A 13,621-nucleotide genomic window follows, 5' to 3' on the forward strand; every position below is an offset into this window, starting at 1 on the left:
CCATTAACCTAAATGATCTAAAGCCTCATCCTTTAAGATCAAGGGAAGATTTACAAGACATCAAAATAATTGTCATAATTTATTATATTAGTTTGGGCTACCAGTTACATCATTCAGAAGTTATACAAATTGTGCCCATAAATATCATGAACTTGAAAAATCAACAAACAGTAATTATATTTGAACACAGAGATTTCAGGGGAAAAAATGATGAAATTAAGGTTCAAATATGCAGAAAAATTAGGGAAAAAATTTCTCCACACAATAATTTACTTTCTTCAAGTTCCAAGGAATAGAAATATGTTAAATTACTTACAGGGAATTGCATTTTAGCATTATTTGCTTCTCTTTTTAAATACAGATTCTGTGGACTTTTTACTAGAATTATAAATTTCTACATGCTTATTTCCACTAAGGATAAACAAAGAGAATAAAACCTACCCCTTAGAGGGAACCACTGTGTAACTCTTTGGACAGAAGGAAGGGCCCTTGAACACTTATAACTTATAGCATTCAAAATGATCTTTTTCAGTCCTGAATGTTCACTGGAAGGACTGATGTTGAACCTGAAACTCCAATACTTTGGCCACCTGATGCAAAGAGCTGACTCATTTGAAAAGACCCTGATGCTGGGAAAGATTGAAGGTGGGAGAAGAAGGGGATGACGGAGGATGAGATGGATGGATGGCATCACCGACTCGATGGACATGGGTTTGGGTGGATTCCGGGAGTTGGTGATGGACAGGGAGGCCTGGCGTACTGTGGTCCATGGGGTTGCAAAGAGTCAGACACGACTGAGCGACTGAACTGAACTGAACTGAATTTACTCAAAATATATATGAAATACCTGAAAAATCATGAATAATTTGTATCAGAATTAACTGTGTTTGTTACATATTCTCAATATTATACTTACCACTTATTAACCAAAAAAAAAAAAAAAAAAGATCTTTTGAGGAAAGTGGTTTTGGCCAATTTCATCTCATCCACATTCCTACATTCCCCTTCTGTTTCTCTGGATTCAAGAGCTTGCCTGATGGCATAGGATGGAGTCAGGCATTGCTCTAATCCTAAGGATGGAAGCTGGCCCCACTGAGCTAACTGAAAGCACAGAGGGAAGAAGCCTGGCTCTCTTCTTGGATGGACCTCTACAGAAAGAATTGGTCTCTCACTCTGACACCAAACCCACCCAGGCAGCTGCTTGCTGCATAAAATATAAATGCAGAGTGAACAAAGAGTGTAAAATCTCTCAGCTTGGAGAACTGCTGCCCCAGCCACTCTGAGCAATGCTCATGAAGGCTGCTCTGCATTCCAGAAAACCAAAGAGTGAGAGCCCTGATAAGATAACCAGGTAATTAACGAGGCAATTTCCCCTTCCTGCTCGCATGCTGGATTTATTTTTTAATATAAATTCTCATCATCTTAAGCAATAATACACTCTCTTCCTGTAACCTTTAAGAACTTGCCAAACGGAGCAGTACAAACATATTACTCACATTTTTTTGTGTCCATTTTTTCAGTTTTTAACTTACACACACAAAAAATCTTGTAAATACAGTCAGCCTTTTAGCTTGTTTTTTTCCTTTGTTTTGCTTCACATTTTTTTTTCTCTTTTACAGAAATAATTTTAACTTCTAGTTTTCTAATCAGCTTTTTTTTCAGGTTAAATAAAATGGACACTTCCCATGGTATCAAATATTCATTTATTATAGTAATTTCTTAAACCATTTTGGCAGTAGGATTATTTTTTCAACTAAAATGTATGTGGACCCCAGAATATTAAAAAATAGTAAGAACTTAGCCATATTCTAATAACATCATGTATGTGTTTAGTTGCTCAGCTGTCCTACACTTTGCAGCCCCATGGACTTTAGCTCACCAGGCTCCTCTGCCCATGGAATTTTCCAGACAAGAATACTGGAGTGAGGCACCATTTCCTACTCCAGGGGATTTTTCCAACCCAGGGATCGAACCCATGTCTCTTGCATCTCCTGTGTTGGTAGGCAGATTCTTTACTAGTAGCACCAGCTGGGAAGCCCCAGTAGCATCATGCCTATGTTTTATAATCCCACATATGGGGTCTTGCCCCATCCTTAACTCATACGCTGTCCAGGAAAGACAACAAAACATAGGTTAATAAAGAAAAAAAACAAAACAAAAAAACCTTCGGCTGCATCATTTGTAACAAACGTATGGCATTAAATATTGTTTACTGTTCAATTTTTTCCACAGTCTATTGTGATCCACACAGTCAAAGGCTTTGGCATAGTCAATAAAGCAGAAAGAGATGTTTTTCTGGAACTCTCTTGCTTTTTTGATGATCCAGCAGATGTTGGCAATTTGATCTCTGGTTCCTCTGCCTTTTCTAAAACCAGCTTGAACATCTGGAAGTTCACGGTTGACGTATTGCTGAAGTCTGGCTTGGAGAATTTTGAGCAATACTTTACTAGCGTGTGAGATGAGTGCAATGGTGCAGTAGTTTGAGCATTCTTTGGCATTGCCTTTCTTTGGAATGGGATGAAAACTGACCTTTTCCAGCCCTGGGGTCACTGCTCAGTTTTCCAAACTTGCTGGGATATTGAGTGCAGCACTTTTGTAGCATCATCTTTGAGGATTTGAAATAGCTCCACTGGAATTCCATCACTTCCGCTAGCTTTGTTCATAGTGATGCTTTCTAAGACCCACTTGACTTCACATTCCAGGCTGTCTGGCTCTAGGTGAGTGATCACACCATCGTGATTATCTTGGTCGTGCAGATGGTGATTGCAGCCATGAAATTAAAAGACGCTTACTCCTTGGAAGGAAAATTATGACCAACCTAGATAGCATATTAAAAAGCAGAGACATTACTTTGCCAACAAAGGTCCATCTAGTCAAGGCTATGGTTTCTCCAGTGGTCATGTATGGATGTGAGAGTTGGACTGTGAAGAAAGCTGAGCACCAAAGAATTGATGCTTTTGAACTGTGATGTTGGAAGACTCTTGACAGTCCCTTGGACTGCAAGAAGATCCAACCAGTCCATCCTAAAGGAGATCAGTCCTGGGTGTTCATTGGAAGGACTGATGCTGAAGCTGAAACTCCAATACTTTGGCCACCTCATGCGAAGGGTTGACTCAGTGGAAAAGACTCTGATGCTGGGAGGGATTGGGGGCGGGAGGAAAAGGGGACGACAGAGGATGAGATGGCTGGATGGCATCACTGACTTGCTGGACATGATTTTGAATGAACTCCGGGAGTTGGTGATGAACAGAGAGGCCTGGTGTGCTCCGATTCATGGGGTTGCAAAGAGTCGGATACGACTGAACAACTGAACTGAATTGAACTGAACTGTTCAATTTAAAAATATTCTTGTAAAAAAATAATTCTTGCACTTCTTTTTTTAACCTCTTTAGGTAAATTATTCAGATTTTCAAGAGGAAAATCATTAGGTTCCGAATTCCATAGTGAGCAAAGTCATTAATGACTAAGTGGCCAGGATCAGGCATGATGTGAAAATACTTGTTCTGCCAATCTGTTTCATGGAGAAGTCTGAGCAAAAGTATTTTTACAATTTGAGATCCTGGACCTTGTCAGAAAATTCACGTATGCCAAATTGTTATGTAATCGTTAAAATAACAAAGCTTTAGAAGCACTAGGAAGTAATTAGAGCAATTTTTTAAGATACATTTTGAGATTTTCTTTTGTCTCATCAGGGCAATTCATGTTTTGAATTACCTGTGTGACCACCTTGCAGAGCACAGTTTCCCAGTGAAATTGTAACTTGGCACATTTGTTCCAATGGCAGCCTGCCCTTCATCCTGATCATGGTTCCATTTGAAAATAAAGACCGTCGTAAGTAACAATGGCTTTCCTATAGAACATCTTAGTTTAAAAGTCTAAGTAACTGAGTAATGACCAACTTACATCAGTACTCCAAATTGTAAAGACAGTGCCATGTTCTAAAGAGATTTTTCTGATAGAATATATGTACGTCTCTGTAAGCTAAGAATTCAGACGATTCCTGCCACCACAGAAGTCAGACATTGACACAAGTTGATGGAAAAGAACATGGAACCCTTTTGTTTTAAAAGACAACTTGTGGTAGGGAGAATTTGCTGAGCTCCTTTACAGTATGACCAAACATGCTTCCCACCTTTTATGGTGAGAACCTCTATGATTTGTTTCCCAAGAAAAACAGGTGTGTGTGTGTGTGTGTGTGTGTGTGTGTGTGTGTACAGACAAATGCTTTGAGCAATAAATGTCTTAAAAAATAAATAAATAAATGTCTTATTTCTTCATATCTTTTTTACCCCCTTGAAGGACAAAAATTATGTCAGACTTCAGTTGATATTTACTTAAATTTCTAATCAAACAAAACACATGTACCCAGCATATTCACGTCTACATTAGACTGTAAAAGTGAAAAATGCTATCATCTGTGCATTTGACTTTGAGTACAATATAAATAGAAGTATTTGGTGAACTATCTGTCAAATGAGAAAATCCATGACAGATCAGGGATGTGTTTATGAGACAGTGAAAGGAGACTGAAGAAATCAAGGGAGTAAATTAGATAATAATTTCTAATTACTTGGAGAATTGGGATTTGATGAAGATGGGATGTTTGAAAATAGTCACTTTGAATTTAAAGTTGGAGATTGTTTGGTTGGCATTTCTGTCGTCCTTTTAGAAAGGAAAAAGAAATAAAACCAGATGAAAATTTGTAAAATAAGGACGAATTCAAAATGTCCCTTGAGCAGAAATTTAACACATAGATAATGAGGTTGATAATGGAAAAATTGCATAACCTTTATCCCAATTTCTTCTTCTATAAAATGCATCCGACTTATACTATAGAGTCATTCCCAGGGGTAAATGAGACAATGCAGGTACAACATTTAGCAAAATAAAGTGAAGTAGATGTTCAATTCAGTTCAGTTCAGTCGGTCGTTCAGTCCGGTCCAACTCTTTGCAACCCCATGGACTGCAGCATGCCAGGCTTCCCTGTCCATCACCAGCTCCTGTAGCTTGCTCAAACTCATGTCCACTGAGTCAGTGATGCCACCCAACCATCTCATCCTCTGTCACCCCCTTCTCTTTCTGCCTTCAATCTTTCCCAGCATCAAGGTCTTTTCCAATGTGTCAGTTCTTCGCATCAGGTGACCAAAGTATTGGAGCCTCAGCTTCAGCATCAGTCCTCCCAATGAATATTTGGGACTGATTTCCTTTAGGATGGGCTAGTTTGATCTCCTTGCAGCCCAAGGCACTCTCAAGAGTTTTCTCCAATACCACAGATCAAAAGCATCAATTCTTCAGCCCTCAGCTTTCGTTATGGTCCAGCTCTTGCATCCATACATGAATACTGGAAAAACCATAGCTTTGACTAGACAGACCTTTGTCAGCATATTCTATTAGTATATATTAGCTATTAGTATGTATCCCCTGGAGAAAGGAATGACAGCCCACTCCAGGATTCTTGGCTGGAGAATCCCGTGGACAAAGGAACCTGGCGGACTACAGTCCATAGACTATCAAAGAGTCAGACATGACTGAAAGGCTAACACTTTCACACTAAGTAAGTGTTAGTCACTCAGTTGTGTCTGAATCTTTGTGACCCCAAGGACTGTAGCCCACCAGGGTCCTTTAGGCCATGGAATTCTCCAGGCCAGAATACTGGAGTGGGTAGCCATTCCCTTCTCCAGGAGATCTTCCCCACCCAAGGATCAAATCCAGGTCTCCTGCATTGCAGGTGGATTCTTTACCATCTAAGGCACCAGGAAAGCTCAGCAATTAGCATGAGTTAGGGTAATTCACATTAAGAGTATCATGACCATTTGTATTATTCACAGAACTTACATTACTGTTTTAGCATGATTTCATCTTCTAATAATCAATTGTTCTGGGTGTCAAGTCTTGCCATTCCTCACTTTTTAAAAAAAAATGTTTAATACTGATAATAAAGTTTATAATATAAATAATATTAGAAAAAATTAGTAACAGTCAAATATGTTCCTAAGATATAATAATGATCTTTAGCTAACTTTAAATTAATTTTTTTCCTGTAGAAATAATACTGAGGTCAATTTCCTATTTTTTAATCCCCTGCCTAAACGTGATTTGGATGTCCCAGGATTCTAAGAAAAACAACTAAGTCTTCCTCCAAAATATGTTTATACTCTTCCCCAACATCTTTTATTTCCTACTGTTTTGTTTTCAAAAGATCATTTACAAAATTAAAAATCTCACTTTGCACAAGCACTCATCTTACAAGGAGAATAATCTAATCATTCTTTCAGAGGAGTTACCACCTTTAAATTTAAATTTATATCTATATTCCAACATGATTATTTTTGTAAGCATGAGCTCTGAGGACAGAAGCTTTAGCTTCTTTTATATACATCTTAGTAGCTATTTCAAACCTGTCCACAGAGCAGATAATCAATACATATGAATTAATGACTAATATGTTAGGAATGAGAAAGGGACAAGAAGCAGAGGTTAATTGTTAAGGCCATCTGATTTTAGATTTATAACGAGAATTCACTGAGTCTTTTGGGTTTCACCTCTTTCACTATGATTGAAATGCCAAGTACAAGCGAAACAGTCTGCTAACAATCTAAAAAGAAAATATATTACCATGATTGTACAGGGAAACTGGAAGCGATTTTCTCTTGGGTTGGAGGTTTAAACAAACAGGAAGCCCTGTTTAGGATTTGTCTCCATCATCTTTCATCACAAGTCAGCCTGACTTCCTGATGAAGAAATGTGGAACTGCTTTCAGATACTCAACCAAAGGGGACAGAAATGCCAATCCAACAATCTTCAATTTTAAATTCAAAGTGGCTATTTTCAAACATCCCATCTGTATTAGACATTAACTCTCCAAGTAAAACATTGTCTCTCTTTTTTTAAGCTTTATATTTTGTATTGGGGTATCATATTCAAAGAAACACCTTATTTCCACCATCAAACATCAAAAAGGGATGAGAAACAAACCTTATGCTAGAGAATAATAATAAGCACAAACCTCTTAAAGTATTTGCTTCTCAGCATCAGGACAATAAGTTTTCTGTAACTACCTGAAAAAAAAAAACATTATTTATGAAACAAAATAAAGACTTTCTATTAAAATCTGTTACTTCAGGATGGAAAAATAACATTTTATTATTTATCTCTAATCCATGTATTTAAATTTTTACATACATCTACATTTTGAAGTTAGCAATTCTTTCTTAAACTTCAAATTCCATGAAACTGTTGATTGAACTGCCATTACTAAAATAATAGAGTCGACACGACTGAGTGACTGAATAGCAATAACTAAAATAAAAAATATTACCAGCTTTTAGGGAAAAGTACAACTTGAGGATTTTTAATTCAAATAATGTTTTGTACAAAAAGCTCAAGATGAATTGATAATTCTCTTACATGAAGATGCTAATGTCAAAATTTGAATCTGAACTTCCGGATACAAACTGCAAAAGAATGACTAGTGTTTTATCTAATATAAAGTGGAAAATACAAAATCAGGACTCTCAGTACTCTAAAAGTTATAATGAGTTACCAGTTCACACAGTAGATTTTTATCTGCTAGGACTAGATACACCATTACTTCACTTGATGAATTGGTAAGACCTAGTCTCACTAATATTTCCAAACATGATTTATTCCAAGGTTCCATTCTTACAATATCCTTGAAAATGCTAGTTTAATATAAGAAAGGAAGAATTATTGTAATACAAAGAGAAAGAATCAAGAGTATATTTATTAAATATTATTTGAACCGGGCTAACAACAATAAATACCTGCAATTTAAATATATCCTGAATCAATTAAATTCTAGAAGTCACTGATTAACGATGAAGCCCAGAAGACAATGCAGGCAACCGCCACATCACAAACATTCCAGATGCTTCTTGAAGCCACGATTCTCTCCCCACTTATTAAGCCTGTGACAACTACCACTCAGTCTTTTGCATTGCCTTTCAAATTGCACACTTCATATTTATTTTTAAAAAACAAAAGAAGCAAGTAGAGAGATGAAAATAAACTCAAAGACACACAGTTTGTCTAGATGAAAAGAAAATATGCATTTGTTAAGAAACATAGGAATGAATTTCCTTACAATGATGCAACCCCTCCAAAAAAATCACAGGAGTCATCACCCTGGGTGGTAGGATGCTGAGTTTCCCACAGGAAGCAGCTCAGGTAATTGCTTGTTTGTGTTTGTACTGAGAGGCATGCCATCATGTGCCTACGGGCTTCTTCTAGGAGAAAATGTGCCGTGTGGGTCATTTTCTTTCAGGTATTTCATGGGCAATTGTCTCTTGTGTTTAGAAAGTCCGTCATCTTAATAAGCATCCTGGAAAAGAAATGACTAAATGGGAAATACATGTTGTCAGCCAACAAGCTATGTTACAACATAAAGAAGAAAGTCTACAAATAATGTAAAGATATGAATTCAAAGTTAGGAAAACAGTCACTGCTGGAGTAACACCGCAGATCGGAGAAGGATTGGGTTATCCAGCCAGTTCGGTTGTTTGGAAGGAATTCCAGTGCTGAGGCCACAGTCAGGCAGCCCCATGAAAGGAAATATGGGTTAGCACATCACTGTCTCCATCCCCTCAGACTCCAGTGAGGTCAGTGTTAAAAGTTCTACGCATATTAATAAATCTGGCTTGGGTACACTGCACCAAGCACTGAGCTACACAGTGGGGAGACAAATGAATATGCTCTGGTCCCAGCAGTCATAGTCCATCAGAGAAAAGAGACCCATGAACAGATCCTTCCAAAGTAAGGGAGGACATAATGACAGTCATTTCCAGTGTGCAGTGGCATCCGTGCAAAAGGCAGGCACTTGGTCCAGTATGAAGAAGGGAAAGGCTGTTCAGGGAGGCTTCCTGGAGGAGACAATCCCTAGACTGAGCTTTGAAAGATGGGCTGGAGGTGTGCAGTCAGCAAGGTGAAGAAGAGCAGGGGAACATTACAAGTCACAAAGAGTGTGAAAAAAGATACATACTTTCTAAGTAGGGTGGGATGTGTGGGCAACTGCCAACCAGGGGACCAGGGTATAAATTTAAAATATAGCAGGTATACATTTTAAAAGTTAAGGTTGAAGAGGGTGTAAGGACCCAGGCCTCAGAGAACACGTGACCCACACTGAGGAGCTTGGATATTATCCAGTGGGTATTGGGAAGCTGAAGCTCTAATACTTTGGCCACCGGATATGAAGAGTCAACACACTGGAAAAGACCCTGATGCTAGGAAAGATTGATGGGAGGGGGAAAAGGGGACCACAGAGGATGAGATGATTTGGACGGCATCATTGACTCAATGGACATGAGTTTGAGCAAGTTCTGGGAGATGGCAAAGGACAGGGAAGCCTGGCATGCTGCAGTCCATGGGGTTGCAAAGAGTCGGACACAATTTAGCGACTGAACAACAATTGGGAAGCACTTGGAAAACCAAACTCCTCCAGTCCCTTCATTGTCCCTCCCCTGTCACCAGCACACAGGACAGTCCTCAATCCGTCACCTCAGAAAGTGTGGGCAGGAGGGGAGGGGAGGAGAGGTACCAGTTTCTTCTTTCTCTTTCTGCTGCCGTCTCTGAGTTAATGTTAATTCTCTTCCCTTTGCACCTCATTGGATTGAAGGGTACTGGGGACACAATAAAAATTAATGAGCATCACAAACAAGTAATATTAGAAGAAATATTAATTCTAATACAATAGAAGGAGAAAATATATCAAGAGCTAGAAACCAGAGGCAAAAACAATTAAACAAGAATATATAGGAGCAAGCATGGTGTCAAAATGTGCAGGTATGAGATGGTGAATATTCAGGAACACATAGATGAACGTTCAAATTATGGTAAGAGAGTTTGTTCCACACATAAAATAATGTTTCATGCTTAAATAAGTGATTTATGTACATATTGTAGGAGGTGTAATTATAATGAGATCTATTCCAAAATCATCACGTGGGAACCAGCCCCACTATTTTATAGACTATGCTCTACACTCATGTATAAAAAAATTAATTAACCAGAAAAGGACAAACAAGTGCACTTGGGAAAGTTGAGTGACAGGTTGATTTGAGAAAAACAAAAACATAAGAAGAAGGATGACTGAACACAAGAGTAGAAACACAAACTCCAGCTACAATACTCTAGCGTCTTCCAGCGAATGTTACGATGGCTACTCAGGGTACCCTGCTAAGGGTCTTAATTGCATCTCATTAAATCTTCACACAAATAACCTTACTGCTATTTGCCCCATTTTATGAATGAGGAGACTGAGGCTCAGAAAGGCTGAGTAGCAGAGTCATTAAATGAAAGTCGTGCTGGAAATAAATGGCAAGACTGGAGTTGGAAACAAGGGGTCAGAACGCAGGCCCCCTAAGTGGAGAGGGGTTGCTCTACCAAGGAGAAAAACTCTAGGTAGAAACCATGGATTCAGTGAAGCAATTTAACCCCAAATAATAACCCCCAAAAGGCTTCCCTAAACATGCTATGAAGAAGAAAAAAGCTAGTTTTAATTCTTTTCAGAATATCCACAATAAAAAACATTGACATCTGTGCTGTTTTCCACCATGCTCCAAACCTACGTACTACCATCAGTTATGAAGCGTAAATAACTTGTTACTAATAACCATCTTGGTTTGTAAACAAAAATTCCACATGGAAAAAAAACAATTTTGTATATCTACAAAGAAGCTATACACTTTTTTCTTTATGCTCACAGACATATCCTCTCATCTGAAAAAAAAATAAATGGCATGCATGTGAAGTCTGGTACAAAAGAGAAGAATTTGCCTAAAGTTATGACAGAGCAAGTGGAAAAATAACTTTGGAGAAGATCTCTAGTCGGTAAAATAAATATCTAATTAGCTTTATCTGCAATTAGCTAAATAGAGAAAGTAACCAGTTACCCTGACCAGGAGTTTATTTATTCAATACTCTTCATTCAAAGCTGCTAACCCCTACAGCTTCATGTTTCTGAATGTTAATCATATCTGAGCAGAGTTCATCTGGTCTGATTTCTCTATAAAAGGACAATGTCATGAATACTGCTATATTACACCAACTATAGTTTACTTCAAACATGCACTAATGTTGACTTTAAGAAAAGTCCCTAAATTATTATTTTTACACTTCTAATGTCTATAACGGCAAGAAGATCAAACTAGTCAATCCTAAAGGAAATCAACCCTGACTATTCATTGGAAAGACTGATGCTGAAGGTGAAGCTCCAATACTTTGGTCACCTGATGCAAAGAACCAATTCATTGGGAAGGACCCTGATGGAAAGGAAAGATTGAGGGCAAGAGGAGAAGGGGGCGACAGAGGATGAGATGGTTGGATGGCATCACTGATTCAGTGGACATTAGTTTGAGCAAACTCAGGGAGATAGTGAAGGACAGGGAAGCCTGGCATGCTACAGTTCATGGGGTCACAAGGATTCAGACACAACTTAGTGATGAACAACGAACAGTAACAATGTCTGTATTAATCCTTTTAATGAATAATACCATTATTATCACTGTTAATCTTGTTGGTAACTGATATCATAAAATGATTAACAGAGACTTATATTCCAAACTTCTTAAGATTCATTCAAGTCTGTCAAATATCTAACAGGTACAATAGAGGGTGTTAAGTGATAAACAAGGCTGCTAAGTCACTTCAGTTGTGTGCGACCCCATAGACAGCAGCCCACTGGGCTCCGCCGTCCCTGGGATTCTCCAGGCAAGAACACTGGAGTAGGTTGCCATTTCCTTCTCCAATGCGTGAAAGTGAAAAGTGAAGGTGAAGTCACTCAGTCGTGTCCGACTTTTCATGACCCCATGGACTGCAGCCTACCAGGCTCCTCCGTCCATGGGATTCTCCAAGCAAGAGGACTGGAGTGGGGTGCCATCTGAACTGGAAATCAAGGACCTTACCATGTAGTCAGCACCTCTTTTTATCTAATAACTTCCATAATCACAGCATAAATATTTAAATAAGCCTGTAGGCTAATCTTTCACAATACCTCTCCTATGGATAACCTTTGTTCTTTTTTCGGTGTATCTCAACCATATTGAGAAACCCAGCCCACACAATAAGATTTCTATTTCTAAAACAGTGGTGAATATGACACCTGATATTTTTACTTTCTATGTCTAAATGCAGCAAAGTTCTAAGTGTTCCTGCAGAGGAAGAAAACCCATGACAGAAATTATTTGCTTTTTTTAATTTCAAATTTCAAGTCATCTTTTCCACAATGAAAACATGTCCACTTGTTGACATGCTCTACTCTCACTGAAATGATACAATCATTTCAACCCCCTGAATTTAAAACTGAAATGTCTTTTTCTTCTTCCAGAAAAGAAAGAACCACCCTATGATTCAAACTTCCCACAGTTGCTTTTAAAGTGCTGGAACTTAAAAAGCCCTCCTCTATTTTTATCAGAAATCACCCTTCCTAACAAACACTGTGGCTAGCTCTGAGTGGCTGGCGAGTTGAGTTCTTTGCCTTCCTCCCACCTCTCCTCCATTGGCCTATTCTTTCCAGGAGTACAAGTGGGCAGCCACATTTGAGCATTTCCTATCTTGTTCCACTTCCCCCTCCAAACACTGGTTCCCTTCCCCTTTCCAGCTGTGGTTTCCCTCAAGTGGCTGAACCGCATAGAACATCCTCTTCACCTTACATGAGTGCCATAGAAAACTGAGTCTTTAGATGGTATAATGTCTAAACATTACCTCCTCAAATCTTTCCAAACAAAGATATTCCTGAATTGCTTTTATTTTTTTAAGACTTTTTTAATTTATATGAAGCATTTGTTTTTAAGGTCTTTACTGAATTTCCTATAACACTGCTTCTGCTTTTAAAGTTTGTTTTCTCAGCCATGAGGCATGTGGGATCTTAGCTTCCCAATCAGGGATCAAGCTAGCACCCCCTGCATTGGAAGACAAAGTCTTCATCACTGGGCTGCCAGGAAAGTCACTGAATTGTTTCTGAAGTCACTAAGTGTACACCTACAAAAGCTTGATTAGGCCATTGTCATTATTAAAATATATATTTACTCAGTACTTACTGAGCATCTATATTACGCTAGGCACTTTACTAGGCCCTGTGGTAGAAGACTTATGAAATGACAGCATGACTGTCCTCTGGGGACTCTTAGAGTCTACAGGAGGTGGATGCAAATCTACATAGACCAACATAGACAAGGAAATGCTACTGAAGCACCGACCCAAGGGAAAACAAAAGGCAGAGGGGATGGTGGGCGGCAGGAAAAGAGGAGTTGTTGACGTCATCAAGGAAAGGTTTCACTGATACTTTGAGATTCAGCTAACTGAAAGATCAAAAAGTACTGAATGAAGTAAAGAGAGACCACAGATTCAAACAACTAGAATACAAATTGGCGTTCTTTTTTTTTTTTTTTTTTTTGGAATAACAATCGGTTTAACCATACCTGAGTGTTTACAGCTCAGAGGGAAATCCCTGGGAAATATAATAAAGATTTATATACATCAGATCAGATCAGTCGCTCAGTCGTGTCCGACTCTTTGCGACCCCATGAATCAGGCTTTAGAAAATATTCACTGACAGACACCAACTATGTGTTCCCAGGGACCTGGATGAGACTGGAACTTCTCTCTA

General features: G+C 38.6%; 1 long non-coding RNA gene across 2 annotated transcripts in view; it reads right to left on the reverse strand.

Moving 5' to 3' along the window:
- LOC147355178 (uncharacterized) overlaps positions 1-8,280 on the reverse strand; it is a 99,140-nt gene extending 90,860 nt beyond the window's left edge. For both annotated transcript variants that reach the window (XR_015144364.1, XR_015144363.1), the window contains exons 1-2: positions 8,145-8,280; positions 7,007-7,058 (exon numbers count right to left, since the gene is read on the reverse strand). This is a non-coding gene — a long non-coding RNA (uncharacterized LOC147355178). The remainder of the gene's footprint in view (positions 1-7,006; positions 7,059-8,144) is intronic.
- Between the last annotated feature and the right edge of the window lie 5,341 nt (positions 8,281-13,621).

This window comes from Bos grunniens, chromosome 17, assembly GCF_055505025.1.
Source record: "Bos grunniens cultivar Pamir isolate PY7600 chromosome 17, Bosgru_T2T1.0, whole genome shotgun sequence".
In the NCBI taxonomy this organism is placed as follows: Eukaryota; Metazoa; Chordata; class Mammalia; order Artiodactyla; family Bovidae; genus Bos; species Bos grunniens.